Source organism: Anabrus simplex, chromosome 2 (assembly GCF_040414725.1).
Source record: "Anabrus simplex isolate iqAnaSimp1 chromosome 2, ASM4041472v1, whole genome shotgun sequence".
NCBI classification, from domain to species: Eukaryota; Metazoa; Arthropoda; class Insecta; order Orthoptera; family Tettigoniidae; genus Anabrus; species Anabrus simplex.
The window spans coordinates 658,890,544-658,912,273 of record NC_090266.1 but is presented as its reverse complement, the minus strand read 5'-3'; the positions used below and the strand labels follow the sequence as shown (position 1 = coordinate 658,912,273).

The 21,730-nt window shown below is 37.8% G+C and overlaps 1 protein-coding gene across 9 annotated transcripts in view; it reads right to left on the bottom strand.

Moving 5' to 3' along the window:
• Nucleotides 1-21,730, bottom strand: part of por (Protein-serine O-palmitoleoyltransferase por) — a 194,088-nt gene that overhangs the window by 160,774 nt on the left and 11,584 nt on the right. For all 9 annotated transcript variants that reach the window (XM_067139315.2, XM_067139307.2, XM_067139306.2 and 6 more), the window contains one exon: nt 14,639-14,844. The gene's annotated coding sequence lies outside the window, so the exon portion shown is untranslated. The remainder of the gene's footprint in view (nt 1-14,638; nt 14,845-21,730) is intronic.

The window sequence follows — 21,730 nt, the reverse complement described above, 5'->3', positions numbered from 1 at the left end:
TTAATACTAAGGTTAATAGTAATGACACCAAACTTCCAACGAAAGAGTGGAGAGCACTGAACGCGACAACTACCTATGACATAGGAAGGACAATTGTCTTGGCCCTTAATGAAAGAGATTTTGAAGAGCTCAAGAAGAGAGGCCTTAAGGCCAAGCTTGGACTTGGGCAGATCAAATTTCAAGTAATTAAGTGAAAAGCAAAACCTAGCGTTGGCAAGGATGGTGCTGAAAGTTCTTCAGGCCAACCTTCAACATAAAAAAGCAGCCGTTGCCAATTTTGTCAGGAAGTTCAAGTCCGCAGCAAGCTAATGTACGATACTACATCGAATATGCCCAGAACATGTTTACTTATGAGTAGAAAATTAAAATGTCTTCTGTTACAGGAACATTGTTCAAGGGATTTAGTGGCAGCCAAGATAAAACTTGGATCCCAGAGAAATAACAATAGGCTCTGCGTACCTTCCATATGACTCAACGGATCCGCCCGCATCAGAAGACGTTGAAGAATTGATTTGCAAAAGCAAAGAGGAAAGGTGAACACCCAGTATTCAGAGCAGATGCAAATGCACATCACACTGCATGGGGCAGTATCAACTGCAATGCAAGGGGTGAGACTTTACTAGAGTTTATTATTAGATCACATTTGTTAATACTAAACCTAGGATATAAACTGACATTCATAAATAAGAATCGTCGAGAGGTAATAGGCATCATATTGAGCACCACGCATATAACAAACTTCGTTAAGGTTTGGAAGGTGCTGGAGGAGCCATCCTTGGCAGACCACCAGCATATCCAATTTGCAATAGATGTGAGGCATGTGATATTGAATTGTACAGAGATCCTAAAAGAACGAACTGGGATGGATACAGAGAAGTTCTAGGACAGGTTGTACAAGAGATCCAAACGAATGTAAGGGGACGGAGGGAATTGGATGAGGCAGTGGAACAATTAGAAGAGGCCATTTTAGCCTTGTACGATGACAACTGTCCCCTCAGAGAAAAGAGAATCACCAAAAAGATTAGGTGGTGGAATAACAACCTAGCCAAAATGAAGAAAGAGTTTAGAACGTTGTATAAAAAAATCATCAAGAGATAGCATGTGGGACGTATATCATAGGAAATTCACCGAGTATAACCTAGAGATATGAAGAGCAAAAAGAAACTCTTGGAGACTGTTTTTGCGAGAAAGTGGAATCAAACACTGAAGCAGCAAGGCTCCAGAAGGTTCTTAAAAAGGTACATATAAATCAAGTGGGAACAATGGAAAAACCTGATGGAACATAGACTCAGGCGGGAAAGGAAACACTGGAGGTGTTGCTACCTTGTCATTTTCCTGAGGCTGAGAAAGTAGAAGGGGAAGATATGGTTGAAACAGAGGCCAGACAACGAAGAGCAGATTGGAACTGTGCCAACTGATTAATTAAGCCTAACCATGTGAGGCGGGCAATTAACACGTTTCAGCCCATAAAGGCTCCGGGGCCAGATGAAATACTCCCAATACTCCTGCAGGAAGGATGTGAGATAATCGTCAAGGCCTTGACAGGCCTTTTTAGAGCAAGTCTAGCTCCAGGGTAAGTGCCGAAATCATGATCTAATGCTAAAGCGGTAATTATAACAAAGCCTAAAGGGCAAACTATGCCCAAGCCAAAGCCAATAGACCATTATGCTTAAACTCATTCATGCTGAAAGCAATGGAGAAGATACCAGATAAATACATCCAGAAAATGGTGCAACTGAACTCAACCTTACATGAAAATCAGTTTGCATACAGACCTAGCAGATCCAGTGAGACAGCACTCCACGATTTGGTTTTCAAACTAGACAAAAGCCTACAATACAAAGAAATAGCTCCGGCGGCATTTCTAGACATAGAAGGGGCCTTCAGTAATACAACCTACAACTCAGTGATTAAAGTTGTTGAAGGGAGTAGGGTGAGCTAGACTGTTGTAAAATGGATTAGATTCATGTTAGATGGGAGAAAAATAAAGGCAACTCTGTTTGAAGAGACGCTAACGGTTAGAGCCACCCGAGGTTGTGCGCAGGGAGGAGTCCTCTCTCCTCTTCTGTGGAACCTTGTGGTAAACAAAATCATAGTCGTGCTCAATGAACGGGGATTTTATACACAAGGATACGCAGATAATCTAGTTATTGTGGTAAGAGGTAAGGTGATGAGTGTCATCCAGGACCTCATGCAAAGGTCATTTAACCTTGCGGAGAACTGGTGTCGGGAAGAACAACTCACAGTTAACCCGAGGAAGATAACACTGGTCCCTTTCACAAGAAGGAAGAAATTAGAGGGGACGAGAACACTGAAGCTCTTAGGGCAAGAAATCTATATGAAAGAACAAGTGTTACACTTAGGTGTAATATTAGACAAAAAGTTAACCTGGAATCCTCACATAAAAATAAACATAACCTGAGCTACAAAACCTATTGTACGCACGCAAGAGGGCAGTCGGGACAACATGGGGTCTAAACCCGGCAATGGAAATGTGGATATACACAATGATCATTAGACCACTGATGACCTATGCAGCAATCATTTGGTGGATGAAAGTCAGTCAAGGAAAAGTCAGTAGCAAACTAAATAGCCTTCAGAAAATGGCATATATAGCCATAACTGGGGCAATGAAAACTACACCGACAGAAGCCTTGAATACCCTACTAGATCTCCCTCTATTAAATAACCCCCTCTTGTGTGCTTCTAAAATTGAAGAGGAATAACCTTGGTTACCCTCTTCAATTGAAGATCCTCTGCATGGTGAGGGGGACTACTAGCTCCTTTCTTGAGATGCCGAATGGAGCCCTCTTGGGTAACCATTCGGTATATGAGGAGGAGGAAGCTAAAACACCACCCAACCCTAAGGTATAACGCGACCTGTGCCGATGGGGTGCATAGCACATGGGAGATGTGTCTTGAATGCAGCCTTTGAGATACCTGGTGTCCTAATACTTAATAGAGATCCCACGATCGGATTTCGTACAAGAGTGTCTTATCTACATTAGGAGGATATTGGTCACCTAATTATCACACTATTTTGGTATATGCGAGTTTTGAGAGGGGGTAGCCTCTTAGTTGTTATAAGGCTGTAAAAGCGTCACCCCAGACACTTGGATCTTTCTTCTCACGAGGGGCGGACCTATGCTAGGCGAGCTCCCAGTTTCCCTTTGTTTAGTGAACTGTTATTTGAAATTTGCTAAAAACTGCTTAATTCAAGTGAATTATGTGCTGTATTAACATACACGACTTTAATAAGTGTGTGATCAAACCGTGTTGAGTTTTGAACATACTGTGTAACTCGTAAACTTTTATTATTATTATTATTATTATTATTATTATTATTATTATTATTATTATTATTATTACTACTCCAACACTTACCCAAGGTAGCTGCGGGGATGCGTAGTAATAAATGAACTGTTCCAGTAAGATACAGGGTAACTCAGTGTTGAGTCGTAGATACTCTTGTGCGGGTTGTAACGTAATACCTTGAATCAGTAGTCTTTGATTTGGGACTTGCTAATTGAACCCAGCAGACAACATATGGAACCAGTGACTGCCACAGTGGAGATGAGTGGGTGCTAAACCTGCAAGATGGACCACTTGAGCTGACAAAGGTGTACCAAGAGATATAAGGCTGAGAAACTCCATTCTTTATGCATGACTAGCAAGATACCCGTGCTTCGCTACGGTATTATACTGAAACTTATAATTGAATGCTTATCGTTTTATATATAACCCGCCGATATTCGCGATCTGACTCATTTTCTGAGAGATTGCAGCAACGTTCCTCCCATTTTTCAAACAATCGATTTCGTACTTCCCGGGCTAGGTCCAGGTATTCCACCCGTTCAGTTGGGTCCCTGAATCTTAGCCATGTTTCCCTATAAGCATTTTTAATGTGGATCAAATCCTTGAGGAGATCCGGCGTGGTGTCCTCTTGGGTGTCTTGGTGGTACTGAACCGGCGGCCGGACTGCAATCTTAGTCATTACCCGTCCAGGACCGGTTTCCAGCACGGTAAACACATTTTGACGACGGTCCAGAACATTATTATTATTATTATTATTATTATTATTAGGGTGGGTGAAATTAGTTGAATTTAGGTATTATTATTACTTTTTTTTTTTTTAATTATTATTATTATTGATGTTCTGGACCCCACAGCAAGATGCAAGACCTCTACTTGTCAGTAAATTACATCTACTGCCATTGTCATAGATGACAGTATGACCAGCACCATTGTCGCCCGAAGGCAAGTGCGCAGGACTTCTGGCAATACGAATGACATACTTCCGTGTCAAATGTGTTTAAATTTTTATTTATATGCCAGAAGAATCTAATGTATCTAAGAAGGTTCTCCAAAGGAAAATACGGCTCTTGAAAACGAACACAGGAAAGATTAAAAATGATCGGTTTATGATCAGAATAAGTACATTGAAAATCCACAGGCTGTTTCCAGTCATTCAACCGGGTCAGAAATGGAATGAATAAGCTCCCAGCTAGCGGTGAGGATAGGAATTGTGCCGGCTGCCGAAGCCTGTCGCACTCCTCTGGGGCAATGATTAATGAATGACAAATTAAATGAAATGATATTGGAGAGTGTTGCTGGAATGAAGGATGATGGGGAAAACCGGAGTACCCGGAGAAATACCTGTCCCGCCTCCGCTTTGTCCAGCACAAATCTCACATGGAGTGACCGGGATTTGAACCACGAAACCCAGCGGTGAGAGGCCACCGCGCTGCCGCCTGAGAGACGGAGGCTCCTTATAAGTTAAGTACATTAGGAACAGTAAAATCAATTGGTCTCACCTCCGTTTTCTCCCCACTGCGGTTAAGTTGATTTAACCCCTCCCCCCCCCCAAAGAAAAAAGAAGGTGTGTTTCTTTATGTTTAAAGGAGATTCCAAATACCAATGTTCACGTGTGTTACCTTCAGTTTTGAAATATACGTATTCCCATAATAATTCACTTTTTTTCACTTACTTTAACACTCCCCCCTCCCCTAAGTGAATTTTCCGGCAAAAAATATGTGTTTCTTTAATAGTAAAAAATCTTCTAAATATCGATTATCTTCAGTTTTTGATATATGTGTCCTCATGAAACGAATTCAACTCCTTTTCACACCCGCACCCAAAGATGATTCCCCCCCCCCCCCCCAAATGGGTCGTTTTATTTCTAAAAATGATCTAAATACCAATTTTCACGTCTGTAAAAACTTTAGTTTTTATTGGATGTAAGTATCCTCATACAATTAATTCAATTGAATCGTTTTTTTTTGAAACGACACATGTCAAGATTTTGCCACAATTGAGTTAAGGCAAGTAATACAGTCTTTAAGTATAGATCTATCGTTTTTCTGCAGAAACTACACACGTCACTGCATTGCTTTATCTGGTAGCTCTGCCTGGGAAATAATAGTTTGTTGGAGAAACAGCACTTGTCACTGACACTGTACGTTTTAGGTGGATATCTCCAAACTAAGATTTATTGACATGTGCTGTTTCAAAAAAAAACGATTCAATTAATTTTTCAATTTTTCATCCCCATCCCCTTATTGGATTTTCCGAGAATACCTGTTTCTTTGCTTTAACGGGAGATTCCAAATACCAGTTTTTACGTCTGTAACATTTTACGTTTCTGAGATATACTGTAGATATAGTCTTTCTAAAAATTCACCCCAATTTGTCACTCCTGTTTAACCCCCATTAATTAGATTTTCCAAAAACAACAAAAATGAATGTTTCTGTATTTTTAAAGGAGATTCCAATATACTAACTATTTGGTCTGTAATATCTTCAGTTTCTGAGATATACGTATCCTCATTAAAGACATTCCACCCCTTATTCACACTTTTCACCCCCCCCCCCCCCCCCCCCGTTCCTAATTGGGATTTACAGAAAACAAAAAAATACGTGTTCTTTTATTTTTAAAGGAGATTCTAAATATAATTTTTTTAGATCTGCAAACTTTTGAAGTTTTGAGATATAGATACACTAATTTTTAAAATACACCTACACATTCGCCACCCCCCCCCCCCCCACACACTATTTGTATTTTCTAAAAACAAAAAAATACATGTTTCTTTATTTATAAAGGAGATCCCAAATACCAATCTTCAGGTCTGTAACATCTTCAGTATCCTTAAGTATCCTTATTAAAGGCATTCAACTATTTTTCATCCCTTTTCACTCCTCCTATTGGGATTTTCTGAAAACACAAAAAATACGCGTTCTTCATCGTGAAAGTAGATTCTAAGTACCAATTTTTACATCTGTAAAGTTTGAAAGTTTTGAGATATAGATACACTCATTTTAATAATTCACCCCCCTTTCAACCCTCCACTATTTGGATTTTCCAAAAACAAAAAGTACATGTTTCTTTATTTTTAAAGGAGATCCCAAATACCTTTTTTCAGGCAGTAATATCTTCAGTTTTTGAGATATAAGTATCCTCATTAAAGGCATTCAACCCACTTTCCACTCCTTTTTACCCCTCCTATTGGGATTTTCCGAAAACAAAAAATACGTGTTTCTTTATGTTGAAAGGAGATTCTAAATACCAATTTCTACATCTGTAAACTTTTACAGTTTCGAGATATAGATAGACTCATTTTAAAAAATAACCCCCCTTTTCACCCCACCATTATTTGGATTTTCCAAAAAAAATTATGTGCTCCTTTATTTTTATAGGAGTTCCTAAATTTAAATTTAATATCTTCAGTTTCTGAGATTTAAGTATCCTCATTAAATGCATTCAACCCCTGTTTCACCCCTTCTATAGGGATTTTCCGAAAAGAATACACGTTTCTTTATTTTTAAAAAGAGATTCTAAATACCAATTTTTACATCTGTAAACTTTTAAAGTTTTAAGATGTAGATACACTCATTTTAAAAATTCACCCCCTTTTCACCCCCTTTTTTGAATTTTCCAAAAACGAAAAAATACCTGTGTCTTTATTTTTAAAGTAGATCCAAAATACCAATTTTCAGGTCTGTAATATCTTCAGGTTCTGAAATATGAGTAGCCTCATTAAAGGCATTCAACACATTTTCACTCTTTTTCCACCCTTCCTATTTGGATTTTCCGAAAACAAAAAAATACATGTTTCTTTATTTTTAAAGGAGATTCCAAATACCAATTTTTACATCTATAAACTTGAAAAATTTTGAGATATAGATACACTCATTTTAAAAATTCACCCCCTTTTCACCCCCCCCCCCTGTTAATTGATTTTCCAAAAACAAAAAAATACGTGTTTCTTTATTTTTAAAGGAGATCCCAAACACCAATTTTCAGGTCTGTAATATCTTCAGTTTCTGAGATATAAGAATCCTAATTTAAGGCATTCAACCATTTCTTCACCCCCTTTTCACCCCTCCTATTGGGATTTTCCAAAAACAAAAAATACGTGTTTCTTTATTTTTAGTGAAGATTCTAAATACCACTTTTTACATCTGTAAACTTTCAAATTTTTGAGATATAGATACACTCATTTTAAAATTTCACCCCCCCTTTTCACCCCCTTAGCGAAGGAATATCCAAAAATCCTCTCTTAGCGAGCACCTACATCTTAATATGAGTATATTCCCAAAATTGCATTTCTTTATGTGCAGTAGTTTTGGCTCGGCGATGATGAATCAGTCAGTCAGTCAGTCAGTCAGGACAAGCTATTTTATAGATATAGATATTGGGTAAGGGAATTATTTTTGTAAAGACTGTAGCTATAAAATGTCAGGGATTCAAATTTATTAAAATGTAAATGTGCTTAAGCAGAGCAGAGTCTTTCCTTTGTAAAAAGACTGAGTGGCTTTAATTGTAAATATGGGAAAATCTATTTGTGGGGAAAAGTGTTGTATTTTCCATTTTATTTGGGGATTTTTAAATTTCATTAATCGTTCTAGAAGATGACTAGTTCGACAGATTCTAAATTTGATAATGTAGGAGACGCTGGTATTTAGCCGGCGTAGTTAGTATGCATGCTTAATGGTATTATGGTAGAATAAGTTGTGTGTGAGAAGAGATGCAACTATAAGAATCGCCCAGAGGACTGACCTTGCCCTCCAATGATATACTTAACTAGGGACTCTTTCATTTTATTTGTGTTGTTTTATTATCATGTGTTGTTTTAATTACCGCGTGTGTTTTGATGAATGCGTGTGTGATATGGATCTATAAAATTATCAACAATAATAATAATAATAAGCATAACAATATTAATATTAGAAGCCGGTGTCTTAATGTTCAGATGTACGCGTTTGATTGACTACCATCGTATCAGATGCGGTTTACGAAGTTAGAACGACTCGAAGTCAGGACTCACGGTATGAGATATTGTGGTCACATCGTAATTGCACATATATAGGCTTATAATTTGAGGAATGACCCCATGGTAATGACGATATGCTGCGGTTTAATGCAATGTGTATTTTTAAAAGGACAATATTTGTTCTTTCTCTAAGGAACGCTTGGATGTCCTGAGCCCGCTGCGAGGGGTGGCTGGCCGAGAACCGTATTTTTTGTGCAAGAACGTGTGCAGTGATATTTTGTGTGAGCTTCGACCCTAACATGAACCCTTAGCCTGACTGGAGTTTTGTTCTTGCGAGCGTGTTCAGCGATTTATTTGCCTCAGCTCATTTAGATTTACTCCAGTAATAAGCGACATGGTGTTCTGTATTTAATATTTTCCTTATTATTGTTTCTTGCATATTAAATGGCTAGTAGGGTTTCAGGATCCCTGGAGACATCGTGGACTTGTGTTTGGTCCTGGGCATGTGTACAGCTGTCTCGCAGTGTTGGGGTAAATAGTGTGCATCTCACACGCTTTGTGTACATAAAAATGTGTGTTTCTCATGTGTTTCCTTTTGTGTTTCATATCCTGTTTGTATTGGTGTTCAGTGTCAACAATGGTTGTTACCCATTGGTGCGGCGAAATCGTGTATTTAAGTGAAGATTCGATCCGAACCCAAGACTTTTGATGCTTGTACAGTTTATATCACACCATGTTAAGTCATTCCATTGGAAAACCAATTTTTTGTAGGATAGGTGTCACTCAGACTTGTCTGCATTGAGTGTATAATTTAATTGCCCAGTAATGTGGAAATAGCTTCAGTGATTTATGATAAATGTTTCCGTATACGTTAAGTTATGACATATTTGCTTTACGAATGGTAGATACTCGGTCTTAACCCTTAATATCAGATTTTGAAATAATCCACAATGATGTAGAATCAATTCTTGTAAATCACTTGTATGTTTCATTCCCCATAATCATCATAATTTAAATTTTATAAAAACTTGTTCTCATTCTAATATAGATATGACACCCATCTCTTCCTACCCTTTATGCCACTAAATTATTTTATATTTGATGCCCACTTGATTTTAACCTGTAAGCGAACCTGTAGATTTAACGCCGGAGACCATAGGGTAGGGGGCGGGTGCAGTATGTAGGAAATGTAATGATGCGGAAGAATCAGTTTAACACATACTCTTCGAATGTGAGGAGCTGAAACGAATCAGAATCTGCCTGATGAAGAAAGAAGAAACATCCGAGAAGACCCAATAAGGAGGACCTGCAACCTTATGAAGGGAGCAGGTATAACCAGGTGGGGATGGAAAACACATGGTAGCAAAAGATCTTTGAGGTCAACGCTAAAAGGAACTTTTATAGAGACCCCATGAATAAAGGAAGGAGAAGAAGAAGAAGGTTGACAGTACGTCATGGACCATATCATATTTATATTCTATCTATTTGCTCCTATTTAAAATAGAACATTAAGATATAATGAATTCATTATGTAACTTTTGCTACTATACTTATGTGGTATTATATTGTACCGATAAACTGTTACCATCCTCAAAATGAGAACAAATTATGTACATTAAATTGGGCTTCATAGCCCTATGTAGGGCCAATGTTATCTTTAAATAACCCTACGTAACAAAAAATTGTTTACGTTTATTGCATAAAACAAATGTACTGAATATGTTGTTAGTTTGTTTCAAATATCCATACATTTTGATATTTTAGCAGTTTTTGAAAAATTGTGAATTTACCACTTTTTCTAGCAATTGCAGTTGTGATGTTCCAACTTTATTGGTATACATCTGCAAGGGTTCAGTACATCGACTTCTTTAAAAAACCAACCGTATGTATCAATATACATCGATATTTTTCACAAAATGTCTTCCCGCCTGTCTGTGGTTATAATTAACGACTGTTATCTTTTAACATAAAAGTAGTATTAAATCACCAGCAAACACATTTAGTTATGTTTGTGGACAATACATTGGATCTGAACATGTAAAACATAAAATTGTGCTCGGTACGAATTTTGGTGAGGCATATCGCTTTTTTTTTTTTTAGTGTGCATATTCAAGACCAAATGTTACATGGGCTCCCCATGTGACATGTGACAGCTGCCGGTCTACTTTAGAGTGTTGGCTACAAGGAACAAGAAAATGTATGCCATTTGCAATTCCCTGAATATGGCAAGAGCCTACTAAATAATCATGACAACTGTTATTTTTGTATGGTGGATATTACACATTACAAAAGTACCAAGAGCAGAAGAAATGTTACATATCCTACAATACCGTCATATACTGCTCCAGTACTAAATAGTGAAGAGCTGCCAATTCTATCACCGCCAAAACAGAATACTACTGAAAAGGACTTGGTGGTGAATTCAAGTGATGACAGTGATTTCAGTTTTAGTGATTATAGCAATTTGGAACCACAGCTCTGTACCGAGCCAAAACTGGATGACGGTTTTAAGGAGTTGCAACTAACCAAATCAAAGGCTGAACCTCTTGCATCCCATCTGAAGCAATATGTAAAAAATAAATTTAAAAAAATAAAAAAGATTTTGAATGCTTCTACCAAATGCACAGAAATCTTTATTTTAGTAGTGAAGTTAATGGTTTCTTTGAACACATTAAGATTCCTCATGAACCAGATCAATGATGTCTACAGAACTAGCAGAAGTCTCAAAACTGTCCTATTGCACAATGGGAACAAGTTTCTTTCCATACCAGTAGCTCATTCTGCACAACTTAAGGAGGCATGAATATATGAAGCTGCTCTTGGAAAAACTAAAATATGGATGCTTGTGGTGATTTTAAGATTTTGGGATTTTCTTGCTTCCTCCACCTGTGGGATAGCAGAGCAGATGATCAGCATTACACCAGGGAAGAATGACCAACAAGAAAAGAACCTGTTCCAGGTGCACACAATATAAGAAATGAGCCCCTTGGGTCCAGGAATAAGATTCTGTTACCACCAATACCATATCAAACTTGGACTTTCTAAACAATTCATCAAAGGTTTACATAGCAACAGTGGGGCTCTGAGAGTCATCAGACAAATGTTTCCCAAGTTAACTGAAGCGAAAATAAAAGGTGGGATTTTCACCGGACCTGATTCGTGTGATGTTAAAATCAAAATAACTTGTAGCTGCAATGATTCGTGATGAACAAAATGCCTGGGATGCTTTTAGAATGATAGTGGAACAGTTTTAGGGTAACAATAGAAGTGAGAATTACATGAAACAGACAGAGAATTTGATACAGAGTTACCATGAGTTTGGTGTAGAATGTCAGTAAAAATTCACTATTTGTTTTCTCATATTGATTTCTTTAGGCCAAATTTAGGAGCTGTAATGCTCACCAAGACATTCACTGCACGGAAAGAAGGTATCAGGGATGTTGGGACTGTACTATGATGAAAGACTATGCGAGGGGTATAGTACATGCAAGGAGTCAGAAGAACATAAGAGGAAAAGCTGTTCTTATGTACATTTTTTAATATCACCATTGTTTTATGGAGATTCAGTGTTATTCAATATTTGTGCACTTATTCCCACCAATTCTTGAAGTACTGTATATTAGATTTCTTCTATAGGACTCTAGTTGTATTAAATAAGCATGCAATATTAGTAGCTTTTTAAGAAAATTGAAGAATTATCAGAACCAAAATATTGACACTTAAGAAAACCTACCAAAGACTATATTCATAAACAGCATCACAAAATTAAGCAATAAATACACAGGAAATAAGGTAAACAAAAGCATCATCAAATTTTGTTACATAGTATAATCAATCAATCAATCAATCAATCAATCTCTGCTGGAAAGAGTTGTCCTCCCTGCCTCGTCCCCTACAGACATGTTTGTGTTAGTAAGTGAAAATCAAGGCCAGTGACCTGAATAGAGATGAGGAATCTGATTCATTTAAAAGAACCGATTCATTTGAAACAATTCACTAAAATGATTCATTCATTCAATTACCACATGACGGAGAGCCAAAAGCGAAGCTATGGACTCAGATGAACTATTCCATTATGTTCTTTATAACAGCTACTTCTATACAAGTTAACAAGTTACAAGAAGTTAAATGTGCAAGGCAATTGCTAGCATTTTAACAAGAGTAATATCCTTTTTATTGGTTACAGTCAAAAAATGCTACACAACTGTTCGGCTAATCCTTTCCAAATTTAAATAGCTATCATTCGAATTTATACGACAATTGAATTTGAAATGTATAGTAGATATGAACATTTCTGTGGCCATGTTCCACACGTTAGTTCACAAGAATGAGAACAGGAACAGGAGCACTGAAGCAAACTTAACCTAACATTTCGCAATGAGCCGGAAGTTGAGTGTATATTACAGTTCCGTGAAGTGTGCGACTTGAAACAACATGATAATTTCTTATTTAAAAAAAATATTTTTTCCTGTAAAGTTAGGTTAGGAGTATTTGACTTGTGAACCAGACTTTTAGTTCAAGTAAAATAAAAAATAACAGTCGTTCTTCACAAGTTGTCGTTGATTCAAAGATGGTGGATACCCGATTTGGCGATATGATTCAGAACGAACCAGGAACGAGTTGCGGCTGCCATCTCTCGATTCACAAAAGAGTCTATTCATTTCGTTCGCTGAATCATGATTCAATCTTTCAGTGCAATGATTCATTCATTATGAATCACTCGTTCAGAATCTCCCCATCTCTAGACCTGAAATCAGTACACTCTTGGGAGCTGGAGATAATGGACATGAAACCAGACGTGGTTTTAAACTAAGTACAGTAGAACCCTGCTTAACCAAACTTTGCTTAACCCAAAACCCAACTTAACCGAAATGCTCTTGCAAAATTGTATATTAATATTTTGTTTTTACCCTCTCGTTCTTAGCCGTCGAAACAAGTAATTCTCTTGCTATATGTTTTGAGAGCTATTTGGCAAGCCCTATTTTCATATTATGACTAGTGCCAGAATGCATGTGTAGCATAAAACAAAACAGTTTCTTACACTCTGGTTCATTCCATGATACATTTTTTCTTGATTAGGAGGAATTATTATTAGCAGACAACTCCGACCTTGACAATACCAGTTCTGAGAACTGAATTACAGCAGATGATGGATTTAATGCATTGGAGGTAAGATTATTTCGAATTTTTATTAAAATAGAGTACCACACGCTTTAATTACAGTACTGTAATAAAATTAATGTATACAGTATTCAGTTCAGTAGTAACAAAAATTGTTTCATTATTTCAGATTGTTCTGTGCTTCGAAAGCAATTAATCTACACCAGTTGATGTATGGTTGATTAAACAGTGGCACGACAGCTGCACGACAGTGCTGCACCAAGAAAATTCAGAAGAAATTAACTGATTTTATGCATTTGTATTTCGACATTTAACATCCGAAAATATTCACCATGTGTCATTCGAAAACCATGTCAACCGAAGTGGCTCCGCCCCCTTTATTTAGGATAAACGGGGTTCTACTGTACCATAGAGAAAACTCTCTGAAATCTACTAAAGTGTCAATAACGGACTTCAACATTCATATAATTTGACACACTTATTCAAAGTATCACCCATTCACAATTATTGACAAGTTTATACAACTTATGCAATACGTATATACACAAGGTTAAAAGTAATTTGATAGAATGTAAGGATGTTCTTATGAAACCTGTCATTCTCTTACTAATATATTTTTTATAGGAATGTAATAGTGTTGTAAGTGTTATATTTCATGTTAAATTAACTGAATTGATGCTGATAATGTCTTCTCTCTTAAAAAAAAAAAAAAAAAAAAAAAAAGCTAACCAAAAACCATCTACATTAACCCCCTATAAAATTTTAAAGTGTCTGCCTCCCTCTTCTCTGCTACATATTATTAATCTCACCCAGCGACCATTCACAACTAACCCTATTTTAAAAGGTAACACATTGGGAAGGCAGCCATGCTTATTAGTACGGTTTGCAGAGTGTGTAAAGTTATACATTACCATCTAATTTGATTTAGAACAATTCATAGTTGGAGGTATAGGCAAATTTCAATTGTTTTACACTCAGTCCTTGCCTCTGATGAAGAAGTACGCTGGAAGCTGATTCAGGCTCCATATTATACGTGAGATGGTACTCTACACAATCTGGGATCTGTCTTCAATATTTACAATATCCTCATGTGAAAAAACATTATGTTTCAGATATGTATGCCTCAAAGCTGGTTCTTCCTCCCTTATTTAATAATATAAGAATGTTTAAGAACAAAACAGGTTAACTTTCAATACCATCAAATACTCAAACAACAGTATACTGTCAAACATGGGAGGTATACTCACAAGTAATTGCCACTGTAAGATGATCAAACAGGACTGGAAACTAACCACCACATCAGTGATGTCCAATTTTCATAAGGACATAAGGCACACCATACGACCATGATTTGATGCTCACCTCTCTGATGTTCAAAGTCAGAGGCACATCAACACTTCCATACTTCCAAGATTTCATACTGGTTCTCTGCATGTAATGCAGAAGTCAGTCCCTGAAAAGATATTCCTTCATATTATTCATGATTTATAATACAGTTTGTTATATTCCAAACAATCTCCTGAGATTTCACAACTTTTCAATACATTCTTAATGAGATCCAGGGTGGATTTTGAAAAATTGATAAATGAAAAATAGGATGACTTATTGACGTTTGTTAAAAAAGAAGAAAGATCAATCTGTATTCTCTTAATATCATAACCAAGACATCTGCGAGGATACGAATATTCTCTGCTAGACAGAGAGATACAATTTTTTTTGCTAGTTGCTTCACGTCGCACCGACACAGATAGGTCTTATGGTGACGATGGGACAGGAAAAGGCTAGGAGTGGGACGGAAGCAGCCGTGGCCTTAATTAAGTTACAGCCCCAGCATTTGCCTGGTGTGAAAATGGGAAACAATGGAAAACCATTTTCAGGGCTGCCGACAGTGGGGTTTGAACCCACTATCTCCTGAATACTGGATACTGGCCGCACTTTCGCGACTGCAGCTATCAAGCTCGGTGACAGAGAGATGAACATTCAACTGTACATGAAACTTAATAATAATAATAATAATAATGGTTTTTACAGTTTTCGGACATAGCGAGGTGCCTGAATTTTGTCCCGCAGGAGTTCTTTTACGTGCCAGTAAATCTACAGACACAAGGCTGATGTATTTGAGCCCCTTCAGATACCAACAGACTGCGCCAAGATCGAACCTACCAAGTTGGGGTCAGAAGGCCAGCGCCTCAACCACCTGAGCCATTCAGTCCAGCACATGAAAATTAATACAGGTGAGAAGAAAAAAAAAAAGCCACGAATAAAATAAAAAACACACACAAAACCGCTTGGGAGTAAGGAAATGAGCTGCTTGACTAAGCGGGATGTTATAGATGTTGATTCCCATAGAAAACCTGAAATATTTGTCCCGAATGAGTAAATTTATAACATACATACATACATACATTATCATTATAGACTGTTATGCCTTTCAGCGTTCAGTCAGCAAGCCTCTGCGAATTTACTAAACGTCACCACAATCCTCGATTTGCAACTAGTGTTGTGGCTTCATTTAGTTCTATACCTCTTATCTTTACATCGTTAGAAACTCAGTCTAACCATCGTCGTCTTGGTCTACCTCTACTTCTCTTACCTTCCATAACAGAGTCCATTATTATCCTAGGTAACCTATCCTCCCCCATTTGCCTCACATGTTCCCACCACTGAAGCCGGTTTATGCGTACAGCTTCATCCATTGAGTTCATTCTTAAATTAGCCTTTATCTCCTCATTCCGAGTACCCTCCTGCCATTGTTCCCACCGGTTTGTACAAGCAATCATTCCTGCTACTTTCATCTCTGTTACTTCTAACTTATGAATAAGATATCCTGAGTCCACCCAGCTTTTGCTCCCGTAAAGCAACGTTGGTCTGAAAACAGACCGATATAAAGATAGTTTTGTCTGGGAGCTGACTTCCTTCTTACAGAATACTGTTGATCGCAACTGCGAGCTCACTGCATTAGCTTTACGACACCTTGATTCAATCTTACTATATTACCATCCTGGAAGAACACACAACCTAAATACTTAAAATTATCTACCTGTTCTAGCTTTGTATCACCAATCAACATTCAATTCTGTTGAATTTCTTATGTACTGACATCAATTTAGTCTTCGAGAGGCTAATTTTCATACCATACTCATTAACACCTATTTTCAAGTTCCAAGATATTAGACTACAGGCTTTCGGCACAATCTGCCATTATGACCAAGTTGGCAGCATAGGCCAGACTGCTTACTACATTTTCACCCAACTGAATCTCTTCCTGCCATTTTATACCTTTCAACAGATGATCCATGTAAACTACGAACAGCAAAGGTGAAGGATTACAGCCTTGTCTAATCCCTGTAAGTACCCTGAACCACGAACTCATTCTACCATCAATTCTTACTGAAGCCCAATTGTCAACATAAATGCCTTTGATTGATTTTAATAATCTACCTTTAATTCCATAGTCCCCCAATATAGCGAACATCTTTTCCCTCGGTACCCTGTCACATGCTTTCTCTAGATCTATGAAACATAAACACAACTGCCTATTCCTCTCGTAGCATTTTTCAATTATCTGGTTCATACTGAAAATCTGATCCTGACAGCCTCTCTGTGGTCTGAAACCACACTGGTTTTCATCCAACTTCCTCTCAACGACTGATCGCACCCTACCTTCAAAGATGCCAGTGAATACTTTGCCTGGTATACTAATCAATGAGATACCTCGATAGTTGTTGCATTCGTTCCTGTTCCCTTGCCTATAGATAGGTGCAATTACTGCTTTTGTCCAATCTGAAGGTACCTTACCAACACACCATGCTAATCTTACTACTCTATGAAGCCATTTCATCCCTGCCTTTCCACTATACTTCATCATTTCAGGTCTAATCTCATCTATTCCTGCTGCTTTATGGCAATGGAGTTTATTTACCATCCTTTCCACTTCCTCAAGCGTTATTTCACCAACATCATTTTCCTCCTCCCCATGAGCTTGGCTGTTCGCAACACCACCGGGATGATTTCCTTTTACATTGAGAAGATGTTCAAAATATTCCCTCCACCTCTCCAGTGATTCCCTGGGATCTATTATGAGTTCACCTGAATTACTCAAAACACTGTTCATTTCCTTTTTCCCTCCCTTCCTAAGATTCTTTATTACAGTTCAGAAAGGTTTCCCTGCTGCTTGACCTAGCCTTTCCAGGTTATTACCAAAATCTTCCCACGACTTGTTTTTGGATTCAATAACTATTTGTTTCGCTCTGTTTCTTTCATCTACGTACAAAGCCTTCTTTTTACGTTTACAAGCTGCTTTCACTTCATCATTCCACCAAGATGTTCGCCTTTTCCCATTTTTACACACAGTAGTTCCTAGGCATTCCCTTGCTATTTCTACTACAGCATCCCTGTATGCCATCCATTCACTTTCTATATGCTGAACCTGCTTACTGTCCACTGTTCGAAATTTCTCACTAATCATATCCATGTACTTCTGTCTAATTTCCTCGTCCTGCAGATTTTCTACCCTTATTCGTTTGCAGACAGATTTCACTTTCTCTACCCTAGGCCTAGAGATACTTAGTTCGCTACAGATCAGATAGTGGTCTGTAACATCAAAAAATCCCCGGAAAACTCGTACATTCCTAACAGATTTCCTGAATTTGAAGTCGGTTAAGATATAGTCTATTATGGATCTGGTACCCCTAGCCTCCCATGTGTAGCAGTGAATAGCCTTATGCTTGAAGAATGTATTCGTAACTGCTAAACCCATACTAGCACGAAAGTCCAGCAAACGCTTCCCATTCCCATTAGCTTCCATATCATCCCCACATTTACCAATCACCCTTTTGTATCCTTCAGTTCTATTCCCAACTCTCGCATTGAAATCGCCCATTAGCACTATTCTATCCTTGCTGTTGACCCTGACCACGATGACACTCAATGTTTCATAAAACTTGTCAACTTCATCCTCATCAGCACCCTCACATGGTGAATACACGAAGACAATTCTAGTCCTGATTCCTCCAACTGACAAATCTATCCACATCATTCGCTCGTTTACGTGCCTAACAGAAACTAAGTTGCGTGCAATGGTATTCCTGATAAAGAGCCCTACCCCAGACTTAGCCCTTCCCTTTCTAACACCCGTTAAGTACACTTTATAATCTCCTATCTCTTCCTCGTTATCTCCCCTTACCCGAATATCACTTACTGCTAGCACATCCTTATGCATCCTCTTGGCTGACTCAGCCAGTTCTACTTTCTTTCTTCCATAAGCCCCATTAATATTGATAGCTCCTCATCGAATTCCATTTCGTTCGCCAAGCTGTTTCCAAGGAGTCCCTCACCTGTCACATGGGAGTGGGACTCTGTTACTCGCATAGATCCGAGGCTTGCTTAAAATGTTCTGAGCTTGGTAAATTCATGAAGCAGGATGCTACCCTACTTGCACATAATCCAAGTGAGGATCTCTCCTCTAACAGGTTATGGGCCACCAGTAAATTGTATAGTCCTAGCTGCCTGAGCATAAGGAGGGCCATGACTCAGAATATGTCTGAGATGCCCCCTCCCATTCCATAGCAGCTAGTATCCCGACTCTCAGGACCACTTACTAGGCCACTCAGCCGTTGCCCATGGTTTACGAACTAGGACGTGACTACAGTAACCTACACCATGAACCATAATACCAATATAAATGGTCCGTTATTGGAAATAATAAATTTTCCAGCGAACTCATTTCTGGTTGCCAGCGTTTCGCCCCCTTGTGCTAAGTTGGGCTCATTCGGGACAAATATTTCAGGTCTCCTATGGGAATCAACATCTATATCATCTGATGGCCAAGCAGGCATCAATTTTTGGTACTGAGACAAAGCCTCTCATAGTGCATTGGCACTGCCGGTGGCTCCAAGTAGCCTACGCAGTGGCCTCCACGGTATGCACTAGCCATGCGTCTTGGTGGGTGTGCTAGGAATCAACTGATGAGCCCAACTTAGCACACGGGGGCAATACGGTGGCAACCAGGAATGAGTTAGCTGGAAAAATTATAATGTCCAATAACGGACCATTTATATTGGTATTAAGCGGGATGTTCCATGCTTCAAGTGGAAAGAGCAAGATTAGTAGACACATTTTGAGTGGAGCTTTCAAAGGTAAGAAAGATCCTAGTATGAAGATAAAGTTAGAATTCAAGAGAACAAATTGGGGCATATTAATTTATAGGAAGAGGGATTAGGGACTGGAATAATTTATCAAGAGAAATCTATATATATAAAATAACTTGTTCTGACTGACTGATTCATCATTGCCGAGCCAAAACTACTGGACATAAAGAAATGAAATTTCGGGGATACATTCATATTAACATGTGGGTGCTCGCTAAGAGAGGATTTTTGGATATTCCGTCGCTAAGGGGGTGAAATTTTATAATGAGTGTATCTATATCCCAAAACATTAAAAGTATACAGATCTAAAAATTGGCATTTAGTATCTTCTTTAAAAATAAGGAAACACGTATTGTTTCGTTTTCAGAAAATCCCAATAGGAGGGGTGAAAAGAGTAAAAAAGGGGTTGAATGTCTTAAATGAGGATACTTATATCTCAGAAACAGAAGATATTACAGACCTGAAAATTGGTATTTAGGATCTCCTTTGAAAATAAAGAAACACGTATTATTTCGTTTTTTTTGGATAATCCAATTAATGGGGGTTAAACAGGAGTGACAAATTGGGGTGAATTTTTAAAAAGACTATATCTACAGTATATCTGAGAAACATAAAATGTTTCAGACATAAAAATTGGTATTTGGAATCTCCTGTAAAAGTAAAGAAACATCAGTGATTTGTTTTTGGAAACTCCACTCAAGGAGAACTAAAAAGGGGGTGAAAATTTAAAATGAGCATTTCTATAGTAGGCCTATATATAGAAAACTTAACATGTTACCAAAGTGAAAATTAGTATTTTTTTATCTCTATTAAAAATAAAGTGACATGTATTTTTTTCTAAAAAACCACTTGGGTGGAGCAGTAAAAGTGATTGAAAATGGGGTTGAATTCTTTTAATTAGGATACTGATATCTCAAAAGCTGAAGATGTTACAGACGTGAAATGTAGTATTTGGAATCTCCTTTAAAAAAGGAATACGTATTTTTTGTTTTCGGGAATCCACCTAAAGCGCGGAGGGATATTGAAAATAGTTGAATTATTTGTATGAGGATACTATTATCTCAAAAACGAAAGATTTTGCAGATGTGAAAATTGGTATTTGGAATCTGCTTTAAACTTAAAGAAACATGTATTCTCGGAAAATCCATTGAAGTGGGCGGGGGGGGGGGGGGGGGGGTGTGAAAGCATTAAAAATTAATTGAATTAATTGTATGAGGATGCTTACATGTATGAGGATACTTACATGTAATAAACACTAAACTTGTTACAGATGTGAAAATTGGTACTTGGATCTCCTTTAAAAACAAAGAAAAAACAGTTTTGGGGGAAATCATCTTAAGAGGCGGGGGTGAAAATATTTGAATTCCTTTTATGAGGACACATCTCAAAAACTGAAGATGTTAGAGTCGTGATAATTGGTATTTAGAAGATCCTTTACTATTAAAGAAACAAGTATTTTTAACTGTAAATTCACTTAAGGGGGGAGTGTGAAAGGAAGTGAAAAAAAAAGTGAATTCTTTTTATGGGGATACTTTTATCTCAGAACTGAAGGTAACAGACGTGAACATTGGTATTTGGAATCTCCTTTAAAGATAAGGAAACGCGCCTTCTTTTCTTTTCTTTTGGGGGGTGGGGAAAATCAACTTAACGGCGGTGGGGTGAAATAGGAGTTGAGACCAATTGATTTTACTGTTCATAATGTACTTATTCTGATCGTAAACTGATCATTTTTAATCTTTCCAGGTTTGTTTTCAAGAACCATCTTTTCCTTTGGAGAACATGAAGTTAGATTACAGTAGATTCTCCCGGCATATAAATAAAAAATTTAACACATTTGAAATAAACGATAGGAATTACATTGACCGTGCAATTGTTCACCTCTATAATAAGGTCAATAATGCACGAAATTAAACTAATATCACCCACCCTAATAATAATAACAATAATGTTCTGGACCGTCGTTAAAATGTGCGGACAGTCCTGGAAACAGGTCCTGGCCAGGTAATGACTACGACTGCAGTCCGGCCGCGAGTTCAGTACAGCCAAGGCGCCCAAGATGACACCACGCCAGATCTCCTCAAGGATTTGATCCATATTAAAAATGGTTATAGGAAAAGATGGCAAAGATTTAGGGACCCAACTGAACAGGTGGAATACCTGGACCTAGCCCAGGAAGTACGAAATTGTTTG